We start from the raw sequence: 12,775 nt of genomic DNA, 5'->3' as shown, positions 1-12,775 counted from the left end.
ACCGAGCAAAATATCAGCCCAAATACGATGAAGGGCAACATGGAACTGCTCGTTATTCTAACATAAGTTTGATGGTTGCAGCGGTAAAACCATGTTTCATTTGAATTTGGAGGATCGTGAAACTGGCTAGGTTGAATAACCCACTGTTTTTCAACATATTATGTTAGAATTGTAAGATCTTACACTTATACGTGTTGTTATTGAATCCAAGATATTCAATTTCAAATTTCCATTCAAAAGGATTGTGAACCACTTTTATTTATACAGATGCGGTAGGTTATGAAGGACATTCAACGACAAACACAGGATGGTGAAAATGTTCAGCATCTGTGGAGGTAGAACAGCAGGGAAATTTCATGCCGGCGACATTTCATTGGAAAAAAAGGCTTATATTTTAATTGTTAACAGAGCGTCATGAGTTGAAAAGTAATTGAAAAATGTACGGAACGCATCACTTCGGTGGATAGTTTATTAGGTCTTTTTTCATCCTTGTGGATTTAAAGTAAATACAAGTCGACACGTATTTGGTTCCAACTAGAACGGACGTTTATAAAGAGTACCAGCTATCCAAACGGACTCGCTAAAGGTAAGCAATGTGGAAAGTTACTTCAGCAAGCAAACACGCGATTGTCTCTCTCAAGGTACAATATTCTGCAAAGTGGCAAAGGTTCTCACATGATGCTTGTTTTTGAATAATTTTACCATTTTATGAATGACTTGAAAGTACAATGAACATGTTGCACGTTTACAAAGCCTACCCAGAATGTAAAATACAAACGGCTGTGCAAAGAAGTATTTTCGTGCGATTAAAAAAATGTAGAAAAAAGAGTATCATGCATAACATGTCTATTCTAAAAACTGCATGAGAATACAGGGTAAACAAAAAATATCCTTTAACATCACCATTTCGCAATGCAAATTATTGATTTTAAACACAGTCCAATTTATTCATGTCTTACACAGGTCAGCGTAACAGCAAGAGTGCAGCTCACGCGAAGTTTGGGAATGAATCATTGCCGATGGCTGACATCACAGATTTATCGAAGGAACCACCGGGTTTCACTTACACGTCACCAGTCGGCTTTAAAAAATACAATTTTAAATGACCTAAGTATTTTAATTGCACACTTCTAAATCCAAATACATTGAAGCAGTGTAGCTTTAAGGGCAGTTGTTGCAGTTATTGGTTGGGACACTCTGTGTCGCTGTCTACCAATAAGGAGCTGAAACGCTGGTCGAGATCTACCCCCGCCTCTTACAGCAATGTTGAGCAGCTTGGAAGGGTGAGAGGCAGACTGTTCCTGCTTTCATGCTGAGCAGACATGTTCAGAAGACGCAGAAGGAATTTGTCTCTCTTGTTTGAGTGTTAGCAATCAGAAGTAAGGTCGACTTTTCCTTTTTGATGACTGTTTATTATTAGGGATTCTAGCAAGAGCAATGACGAATATACTGGCTTCTTTCATTTTTCTGCTGTGTATATCGGTCCTGGTTTCAGGACAAATTCGCTACTCGATTCCCGAGGAGCTGGAGTATGGGGCCTTTGTTGGGAATATCGCTGATGATTTAAGCCTAAACGCTCGGGAAATAGTGGTCCGCAATTTTCGACTTGTCTCCGACAGCAGGAAACAATACATGGAGGTAAATCTGGAAAATGGAAATGTATTTATTAATGAAAGAATCGACAGAGAACAGCTCTGTCGGCAAAGCCCTGTGTGTTCCCTTTCATTCCAAGTACTGCTTGAACATCCTTCGGAAATGCATCGCGTTGCAGTGGAAATACTAGATATAAATGATAATTCACCTAGTTTTTTAAAGGACGAATATGCTTTGCGGATCAATGAGTTAATAATGCCAGGGAAGCGTTTGCCTCTCGAGAGCGCGCACGACCCCGACGTCGGCACAAATGCAATCAGCAGTTACCAGATTAGCCCAAATGAATACTTCGACCTCAGAGTGCAGGCAAGAAATGATGGAACTAAAAGTGCCGAGCTGCTGTTACAGAAAACCTTGGACCGTGAAGAACAGTCAACCTTCCATCTTGTACTGACAGCTGCTGACGGTGGTATCCCCCATAGATCTGGCACTACTCGGATTGTTGTTAATGTTGTGGATGCGAATGATAACGCACCTGCATTTGACAGTGAAACATACAGTACCAATATTTTAGAAAACACCCCCAAAGGTGCATTAGTGATAAAACTCAATGCTGTTGATTTGGATGAAGGTAAAAACGCTGAGTTAACATATTCATTCACTAGCCACGTTTCCGAAAAGGCTCGGGAGTTGTTCACACTGGACCCGATAAATGGAGAAATAAAAGTTGAAGGAATATTAGATTTTGAAGAATCGCCTATGTACGAACTTGATGTAGAAGCAGTGGACAAAAGTGAATATCCAATGGCAGGACATGCCAAAGTTATGGTAGAACTAATTGATGTGAATGACAACGCGCCTGAGGTTGAAGTGACGTCGATATCTAGTACAGTCCCAGAAGACGCGCAGTCTGGGACGGTAGTAGCTACAATCAGCGTAAGGGATGCAGACTCTCGTGAAAATGGGCAAATCCAATGTGATGTTGACGTGGATATACCATTTAAGTTCCAGAAGTCTTTCGGCAACAATTATAAATTAGTTACAAGTGGTGATTTGGATCGGGAAACTACCCCGCAATACAACATATCAATTACGGCCCGAGACAGAGGATCTCCGCCTCTTGCTACAAGTAAAATTGTAATGGTATCAGTTTCTGATGTAAATGATAATCCTCCAAGGTTTACACAGTCCTCATACAACGTGTTTGTGATGGAAAACAATACACCCGGTGCTTCTATATTTAGTGTTAGCGCTGCAGATCCAGATACGGATCAGAATGGTGAAGTGTCCTACTTTATGCATGAAAAACAGATACAATATACATCTGCGTCTTCTTATATTACGATCAACTCGAAGAGTGGGAGGATAAATGCGCTGCTTTCATTTGATTACGAACTGCTGAAGAATTTCCAGATCATTGTTCAAGCTCAGGATGCGGGATCTTCACCCTTGAGCAGCACTGCCACTGTGAATGTTATTATCTTGGATCAGAATGACAATGCTCCAATTATTGTTTCTCCTTTAACTTGGAATAGTTCCTTGGCCGTGGAGATTCTGCGCCAATCCATATATCCAGGACATTTGATCACCAAGGTAATCGCATCTGATGCGGATTCTGGGCAGAATATGCGGCTTTCCTTTCAAATTCTGGAGGCCACTGATCCAAGTCTCTTCAGTCTGGGGCGACTGTCTGGAGATATAAGAGCGGTGCGACATTTTAAGGAGCAAGACTGCGCCATACAAAAAATGATAATCTTGGTGAAAGACAATGGGCAGCCCAGCTTATCTAGCACAGCTACAATCTTCTTCTCAATCCTAACCAATGTTACTGAAAATCTCTCCAAACGAAGTCACCAACCCACAAGTCCTGAACAATTTTCTGACCTGAATGCTTATTTAATCATCATCTTTGGCTCAACATCCTTCATATTTCTTGTAATAATTATTTTCCTGGTGGTACTGAAGTGCAAGCAGAGCACGTATACAAATTATTATCCCTCCACAAGTTACTGTTGTTGCAAGCGAAGTAACTCGAATGACTACATAAATCGTAGAACTGTCCCCCGAGAACTTCTAAATTATTCTGGTGCACGGCAGACGCTTCCCATTTCTGAAACACACCAGTACACTGTTTGTTTATCTCCAGAGTCATCCAAAAGTGATTTTTTGTTCATAAAACCATGCGAAGCAACTTTACCGCTGAATGATTTGAATGTTCGTGGTGGTAGTGTAAGAAAGTAATACATATTAACCTTTGGGCTGGAGATTATTGGTTGCAATTTAGTCGTGTCGTAAGTTTACCTATTACGCAGTACAAATACAATTGATTTATGCGCTTGAACACTGTCCTAGACATGTGTATATATTAATAGTAATATTTGATTATTTATGCTAATTCTCGAATGCCTTCAATAGAGCTTGCCGTGTCAATGTTCACATAAATAACTAGCTACACACTTGTTGTAATTTCTGCTTTGCCGAAACATGTAAAAAGTTGGAATGAACATTTTTCCCAATATCTATAATTATAGCAGATGACTGTTCGAAACCTTTCTGTTTAAAGTCTCCATTAAAGTTTTCACTTCAAGATCTTAATTTGGGAAGAAGTTTACAGTTATTAACGATTAGAGGTCGCTTAATAAGGTCATTTTATTCCTCGATCACTTACATTGTTTTGTATGTAATAAACGGAAACTAAAACTTCATTAAACGGAACATGCTTTTTGTTTTGCTACAGCGAGTACGACGTCTTTGTCGTCTTGTCAAGTCAGTGCTTTAAACGTAGGCGCAACATACATTTTGTGAACAGATCAGCTTGCAAAATCAGCGAACTATTTTTAAAATCAGAAATAATATGATATCTGTTCGAAACATGGACCTGTAAATGTATTTCCAGGGATGTTGGAAGAAATGCATTTAAATACGCGTCTTTGGAAGGGAATTTCCAGCATCCAAACTTGACAACAGTGGAACTTTCTCTCGCCAAAGCTTCGCTGTTATCTACTCAAATGTTGAGAAAAAAAAGGGAGATCGTGATTAATCAGAATTTCAATTGCAAAAGTCTGATTAATTAAAATATGTTGCAGCTTGAGCCCTGAATCTATGTCTACAGTGAACTCAGACAATTGAGCTCCAAAATCACGAGTTACGTCGTCCTATTTCTGATCATAGGTATTAATAATTGGTTAGTTCAGGTTCAAACTTTGGATCTGGCGTTTTGTTTTTGAAGGACTTTGGAATCGTGTCGCTTTCATCAATAAACACGACTCCCAATAAATCTGATTCAAATAAATCTGACTTACTTGCGACAGTAATAGCATTTTGAATATGAACCAGGTAATGAAAACATTGAAAAGAAATATTCATCTGTGATGTTGAGAGTATGATATCGAACATTTAAAGTGAGATAAAAAAGTGGACGTCCGAATGACAACCATAATTAAAACAGTTTGACATCAAGAACTTATTTGGCAAAGGAGACTGAGCAATTGATGCACGTTTCGATAATGGAAGGATGCGCAACATTGTGGAGAATTACAATGCTTTCAATTAATAATTTTAAATGATTAGCATCACATACTTGGCACATATGTTAGCATGAACTTTTTCTTATAGTGCAATTTGAAAAGAAAATGGCATAGAACATTCGAAGAAAGTTTTTTCATCAACACAAGTGCAGTTGTCAAACAATCTATTATTAGCTTGGTGCATGGACGATCCTTTCAAAAATGTGGAATTTAAAATTATTTTCCATTGAGTTTAGTTTTATTTATATGACTTTGTAGCAAGTAGGCCCATCTAACAAAATGAGCAGGAAAACACAGTCTGCCCTCTTGAAACTCTATTGTTCAGTCATAACCTCTTCATACATAATGACCCACCGTTCTTCCCGCAGGCCGTCTGACATGCAGTACCGTGGGAGAGAAGAATCATCAAACAAGATAAGAAATTCCTCGTTTTTTGAGGAAAGTAAATCTCCAAATCTACCAGATAAGCTCAGGAGATCACAGTAAATATGAGGCACATCAACTTTCGCATTGTTCTATATCTAAGTATGTTGCAGAATCCTGTATTCATTGACTTGTCTTTGTTGCGTTGACGGATTTTATTCTGAGCAGCTGCATTAAGTGTGTTGATGCTGATGCTATGATGAATTTTATGCAAAGATTTAAGAAGACAGAATGGCATGATGAGTACGTCTATGTCAGGCAGTTAAAATATAGATATAGTTTTATCCATCTATATAATGTTAATTTCGCGGCGCTCTTTTTGAGTCCTGGAAACGTTAGAGGCAATTGAAGGTAAACATCTCATGTCGTATCTGCGAAAAAATGTTTACGAATGAACGATTATGAAGTTCACAAACCGAATGCAAATTATGGAAACTTACCCACTGACGGTAAATGAATCCAAAGTTAATTGAGGATGCGTAACGTGCGAATATTTGACTGGAAGTACATTGATCTGCCTACGGAATAACAGTACTCTCCAAATATTGCTCACCAAAAGAGGACGACAAGAAATATCAAGTTCAGAAACAAATACACAGTGAGCACACCTCAACAGTAACAACTACTTGCATTGATATAGCGCCTTTCGTCGTAGTCCTACATCCTGAATAAATCACAAGAGTGTTACCAAACTAAATCTCAAACTGGGGTCACATCTGGAGAGATGGCTAACATCTTTAATTCTCACGTCCCAAAACGAGGGCCCTCAGAATCGTCTTCACACAGGAGAGAAATTCATGCAGTTGGAGAGGCTTTGAGAGGGCATTCCGAAATTTAGCATCATGATCTCACGGCCGCCAAGGGCAGAGGGACTAAATCCGGATTCTTAAGTGACCAGCATTATAGGAGAGCAGAGATACCAGGCGAAGGTAATTAGTCTGAACTGTAAGATAACGGAAATGCCACCGTTCGAGTATTTATCAAAGTATGTGCTGCTGTGAAATTTGATTAAAAAGACTGCTCGCTTTATTCAGACATTATACATCATGCACATTAAAAAAAACAATACTAATAATACTGTACATTTCAATATACCATTTGCGCACTGCTGGACATATTGGATCTCTGGGTGAAAATATTTTTGAAGCAGTTCTGCTTTAAGAACTGTTGCTGCAGTTGTTGGTTAGGACACATTGTGTCGCTGTCTACCAATAAGAAGCTGAGATGTTGCGAGAGATCTGGACCCTGCTCCAGCAGGGAAACGCAGAACAGAGGCGGACAGAGAACGAGACGGGCAGCCTGTTCCTGCGTTTGTTATGTGACCCTTTTTCGGAATAGGTAACTGATAGATCAGTATTTCTCAGCTCTGGATTAGTGCAGAGCGCAACATTCGCTTATTCTTTTGTTCAGTTAACATTACCGACTGGCAGATATTTAGCACTATTACGGCAAAATCCAGCGCAGAACAATGGCGCATACAGCGGAGAGCTGGGCGTCTTTCTTCATCCTGCTTTGCGCGTCGGATTTGGTCTGTGGACAAATTCGCTACGCGATTCCAGAGGAACTGGAACCTGGAGCTTTTGTTGGGAATATCGCAGATGATTTTAAACTTGACATTCTGCAGTTATCGGCTCGCAAGTTTCAGCTGGTTTCTGATGATCGCAACCAATACATGGAGGTAAATCTCGAAAATGGAATTTTATTTGTCAAAGAAAGAATCGACAGGGAACACCTTTGTGGACAACGCTCCACCTGTTCCCTTTCTTTTCAAATTGCGCTCGACAATCCGCTGGAAATGCACCGCGTTGAAGTGGAGATCTTGGATGTGAATGACAATTCACCCAGTTTTTCGAAGGACGTTTATTCTTTCCGGATTATTGAATTTACCGCTCCGGGGGCGCGTTATCCTCTCGAGAGCGCGTACGACCCGGATATTGGTATAAATTCTATTAGTAATTACCAGATCAGTCCAAATGCACACTTTGGCCTCAAAGTGCAGACAAAAAGCGATGGGAGTAAAATGGCAGGATTATCCTTAGAAACGCAGTTGGATCGTGAGCAGCAGTCAACATTTCATTTTGTGTTGACGGCCATTGACGGAGGGAATCCGCACAGATCTGGTACTGCTCAGATTATCATCAATGTTGTGGACGCGAATGATAATGCGCCTGTATTTGATCATGAAATATATAGGACTAATGTACTTGAAAACGCCCCTAAAGGTACGTTAGTGATCAAAGTCAATGCTATTGATTTAGATGAAGGCACAAATGCTGAATTAACATATTCTTTCACCAGTCACACATCGCAACGGACTCGTGAGCTCTTTAGACTGGACCGAGGAACCGGAGAGATCAGCGTTGAAGGCGTTCTGGACTTTGAGGAAAGTAATATTCATGAGATTCATGTTGAAGCTGTGGATAAAGGGGTATTCGCAATGGCGGGTCACACTAAAGTAATGGTGCGATTAATTGATGTGAATGACAATGCCCCGGAGGTAGAGGTGACCTCAGTTTCCAGTACTATTCCAGAAGATGCGCATCCTGGAACTCTGATAGCCTCAATAAGTGTAAAGGATCCAGATATTGATGAGAATGGGCAGGTTCAATGTGAAATTGATGTAAATATTCCGTTCAAACTACAGAAGACACTGAGCAACAACTATAAGTTGATTTCAAATGATATTTTGGATTGTGAAACGTACCCACAATACAACATATCTATTTCATGCTGGGATGGCGGGTCTCCTCCGCTCGCAACAACTAAACACATATTGGTGTCTATTTCTGATGTTAATGATAATGCGCCGAAATTTACGCAGCTCTCATACGATGTGCTTGTGCTGGAGAACAATCAACCCGGTTCTTTCCTGTTTGCCGTCACTGCGTTGGATCCAGATTTGGCTGAGAATGGAGCGGTTTCCTATTCTTCTATGGAAAGTCAAGAACAAAATGTGTCGACTTCTCCAATTTCAATTAACTCGGCGACTGGGGCCATTTACGCACTGCTTTCCTTTGACTATGAACAGCTGAAGAATTTCAAGATCATTGTTCAAGCTCAGGATGCTGGATCTCCTCCACTGAGTAGCACTTCCATCGTGAATGTTATTATCCTTGATCAAAATGACAATGCACCGGTGATTGTTTCACCCTTACCGTGCAACAGTTTAGCACCAGTGGAGATTGATCGTCAGTCCATAGACCCAGGAGACATTATCACCAAGGTAATCGCAACAGACGCGGATTCTGGCATGAACACACGGTTAACATTCCAAATGTTGGAAGCTTCTGATACCAGTCTTTTCAGCATTGGCCTATTTTCTGGAGAAATACGGGCTGTCCGAAGTTTTAGAAACGAAGACGCTGCCACGCAAAGAGTAATCATCGTGGTAAAGGACAATGGGCAACCCCGCCTCTCCAGCACGGCTACCATTTGCTTTTCGGTCTTGACCAACGTTCTTGAAATGCGCGACAACCAAGGTCGCCAACCCAGTAATCATGGGAACTTCTCGGAACTAAATATTTATTTAATCATCACTTTTGGCTCAACATCTTTTATATTTCTTGCAATCATTATATTTTTGGTAGTGCTAAAGTGCAAACAGGGCAGGAATATCAATCATTACAATCCCACATATTGTTGTTGCCGTAGACGGAGTAATTCGAATGACACCTTTAGTCGGAGAACTATCCCAAAAGATCTGTTACGTTACACTGCAGCACATCAGACACTTCCCACTTCTGGAACTTACCCGTACTCTGTCCGTTTATCTCCAAAATCATCCAAAAGTGATTTCCTGTTCCTAAAATCCTGCGAAGCAACCCTACCATTGAATGATTTGAATGTTCATAACACTATCTTGACTAAATAAGAAATCCAAATTTTCGACTGGGCTATTATGTCAAAAATCACTTTCGTGAATCATAGAATTATTGTGCATTGCAACTAATATTGTCCCATATGAAAACACGCTAATAGATATAGGTAGCCACACTGATGACTCTATCCTTATCTTTTGAATGCCCGAAACAGAATCTCCTTTGCTGTTTTGCCTACATGCTTGCTGTTTTGTATTTTTACTATTCTTATTACTGAAGTGTACCAGTCATAGAGCTAAACATTTTCTTTTCAGCAACGATGTTCCATTTAATTATTCAGTATTTAGTTGGAATGCGATGAGGAAAATGTTTTTATTCAATAACCAAATGTTTTCATATTCTATTCCCAGATTACATTGTTGTTATGTGAAGTGAATTGATGTGAACATGATGAAAGAACTCAAATCATGATACAAAACCTAATTATCAGGACGTTAGGTGAAGTAAATTTACAAACATTGTAAAGCGATCATGATGCAACAATGTTTTACGTGCAAAGGGCGCATTTAGAAAGCAACACCCTGGAGTCATTTTGCAAAACTCGGTGATAATTATTTCAATGGTGCATGAGTTTTTTTTTATTTTACTTATTAATGTAACAAGTAGGTTTACATCAACACTGCAATTTGCAATAACACTCACCGATTCTTGATATTAAAAAAAATCAGCAGTTATGCAAAGAGTTTAACTGATCTTATGTGCAAGCAAAATTAGTGCGGCAATTTCAAATCAGAGGAAATAAACGACTAACTAGCAAAGGTTGGCATGCGTTAACAACAAACTTTATCAGCAGTCCAAGATGCAATTCGACAAACCGATGCATAAAATTCTCCACCATTTAGTGTCATATCACACTTCGAAACTTTTGCCAGTTGTTTGCCGGTTACCTCAAATCCAAACTGGGGCCCTAGTATGAAGATATCTGGGCCCAGGTTATCCGCCCATAAGTACTGATATCAAAACTGTTGACAATACTCGATGCCTCGCCTCACCAAGAACATGTGCAGATGCAGCATATCATCTTTGCCCAATGTACTTAAATGTCTTCTTCTGTCTGGACTCCTGGTTCACCAGCGTTTCTAGGAAGTTATTTGTTGAATAGCGCGGTCATCCTTTTCTTCTGCATTAAAAGTTATCCTGTTCAGGATAGTAAGGAACCTACTTATGTCAAATGTGTTTCTTTTTACATACTTATATAAGATTTTACAGTCCACTTTTATGTTCCTGGTAATTTTCTGAAATCTTCCCAATCTTCAGGCTTGCTTTTTTTTCTAGCAACTTCGTATGACTTCTCTTTGGATCTAATACTACCTTTAATTGATGTTTTTAGTCATTGTTGGGCCACATTTCTTTCGTGCTTTTGCCCAGAAAGGAATGTGTTATTGCAGCATGCATTAATTTGTTACTTAAATGTTAGACACTGCCTGTCCATCGTGATGCCTTTTGATGAAGTTCCCCAATATGCCGTAGCTAACTCGCCCCCTCATAACTTTAGTTTTCTTTGATAAAATTTAGGACCCCAATTTCGCATGGACTACTTCATTTCTCATTCCAAAGAAGAATTCTATCATGTTCTCGTCAGTTTTTCCTGAAGACTTCACACAAGAAGATCGTCAATAAAATGCTTCAGACTGCAGGATCTTTTTCTTTGGTGATCACTGACTAACAAATATCATTGTCCACCGAGGAAATTCCGTGTTCCTGGTCATTAGTTCTGTGCGTCCTTGCGTGGTTAATGAGTCTGATCCTGATCCGAATCTCTGCCTGCTCGTTTGGCAGATACTTCCGGCAGGTGGAATTGGTCCTTGTAGTCGAGATCACTGGCATTCGTTTCTCACGCGCCTTTTCCGGCCACCTGTTGCTATTCGATGTGCTCAGAGAATTATGCGGTTTCAAACAGATGGGCTCTCCAAGTTGATTTCTTCTGCGCAAGGATCTCGCGTGCATTGATGTCAATGTGCATTACTTGAGATAAACCCTCAGAATATCTTGAAGCGCTTCCTTTGTTCTCTCGTTAGCGTTCCTGCCTTGATTTGGACGTGATTTGCTTTGGTAGTCGGTAGTCCGACATCCTAACTACGGAGTTGGTTATGGATGATCATGTCCTTGACGCTGTTGCTGTTGGCACCTCCAAGGACGCGAACGTTAGCATGTCTATAAACTCAGCTGATGCGGAGAATCCACCCATACAACTTGTTGGTACCTCTCCAGGACTTTGCACTAGCGTCTCCATTTAGTCGAGATTCCTGAGCCGAATTGAAGAGGTGGGAGGACGACAGTCCTTTATAAATGTATCTTAGTATCGGCATGTCCTTGTCATTGAAGTCCGTCATCCATAGGCCTCCAAAGGCAGATCTCTTGCATTAAGTAAGTTTTGGATCTACACGTTGTTGGAAGCCTTAGATGAAATGTAGTCCTCCTCCCCCCTCCCCCTAGGTAGCGGAAATACTCCACATGTGGGAGAGGTTCTCCATTGATCTTGATGTAGGAAAACCCGGATCTTGCCTTGGTTTGAGTGGCAAATCACTGGAGTAATCTTGACGTCAAGGCTGAGACCGATTCTTCAGTATGTTTCCACGAAGTCATCAAGCATAGCTTTGTGATTCTCTCCAAAGATATGACATTTTGATTTATGATTCACGACTGATGTCAGTGTTTTTTTACTTTGTGGATTGCAACCGGTTGAAGTTGAAAAGTTTTGTGTTCATCCTGTAGCTTAACACTCCACTAGGAAGTTTGCTCTTACAAGGTGAAGTATGGTGCAAAGAAAACGGAGAAGAGGGTGGTGCTGATGACATCCTTCACTCCAGACTTGGCCTCGATATTTGTATGAATGAGACGAGTCACCGACACTTTGAGAGGTCGGAAGGGGTTGAAGAATTTCTCTGGACATCTGACTTTTATTAGTGTTCCACAGAGTTTACTGATTGACTGAGTTGACAGTCTGGACCAGATTTGTGAAGTTTCTGCAGAATGGGTGATGCTGCTTCCTGCATTTCTCTTGACCTTGTCATGCCCTGAAAACCATGTTTGTTGTTCCAGGGTTTGTTTGGAAGGCACACTGCCATTCTGGAAGGATTTCTGCAGAGACAGAGAGAAAGCGTACAGCAAGGATTCAGACTATGGCCTTGGGAGCGATGAAAGATTTCAAGGTCGTTCCCACAACCCTCTTTGTCTTCTTTGTTCATTATAGTGACGATGACGGCATCGCTGAGGTCAGCAAGGATTTCTTCTCTGTCCCAGGTTTTCAGCAAGTGTTGATAGAGTGGAAGTATAATCTCTTAACTCCTCTGCTGGAATACTGAGCACTCTTGCAGCGTTTCCATTCTTCATGTTTCTAATAGCAGTTTCAAC

General features: G+C 40.4%; 2 pseudogenes; both read left to right on the top strand.

Annotated features, from left to right (window-relative positions):
• The first annotated feature begins 971 nt into the window (after positions 1-971).
• On the top strand, positions 972-4,278 carry LOC145351424 (protocadherin alpha-C2 pseudogene; annotated as a pseudogene).
• A 2,655-nt stretch (positions 4,279-6,933) lies between these two features.
• On the top strand, positions 6,934-10,546 carry LOC145351422 (protocadherin alpha-C2 pseudogene; annotated as a pseudogene).
• Positions 10,547-12,775: the final 2,229 nt, after the last annotated feature.

Source organism: Carcharhinus amblyrhynchos, chromosome 13 (assembly GCF_965287045.1).
Source record: "Carcharhinus amblyrhynchos chromosome 13, sCarAmb.v2.hapA, whole genome shotgun sequence".
In the NCBI taxonomy this organism is placed as follows: Eukaryota; Metazoa; Chordata; class Chondrichthyes; order Carcharhiniformes; family Carcharhinidae; genus Carcharhinus; species Carcharhinus amblyrhynchos.
This window is presented reverse-complemented; position numbering and strand designations above follow the sequence as displayed.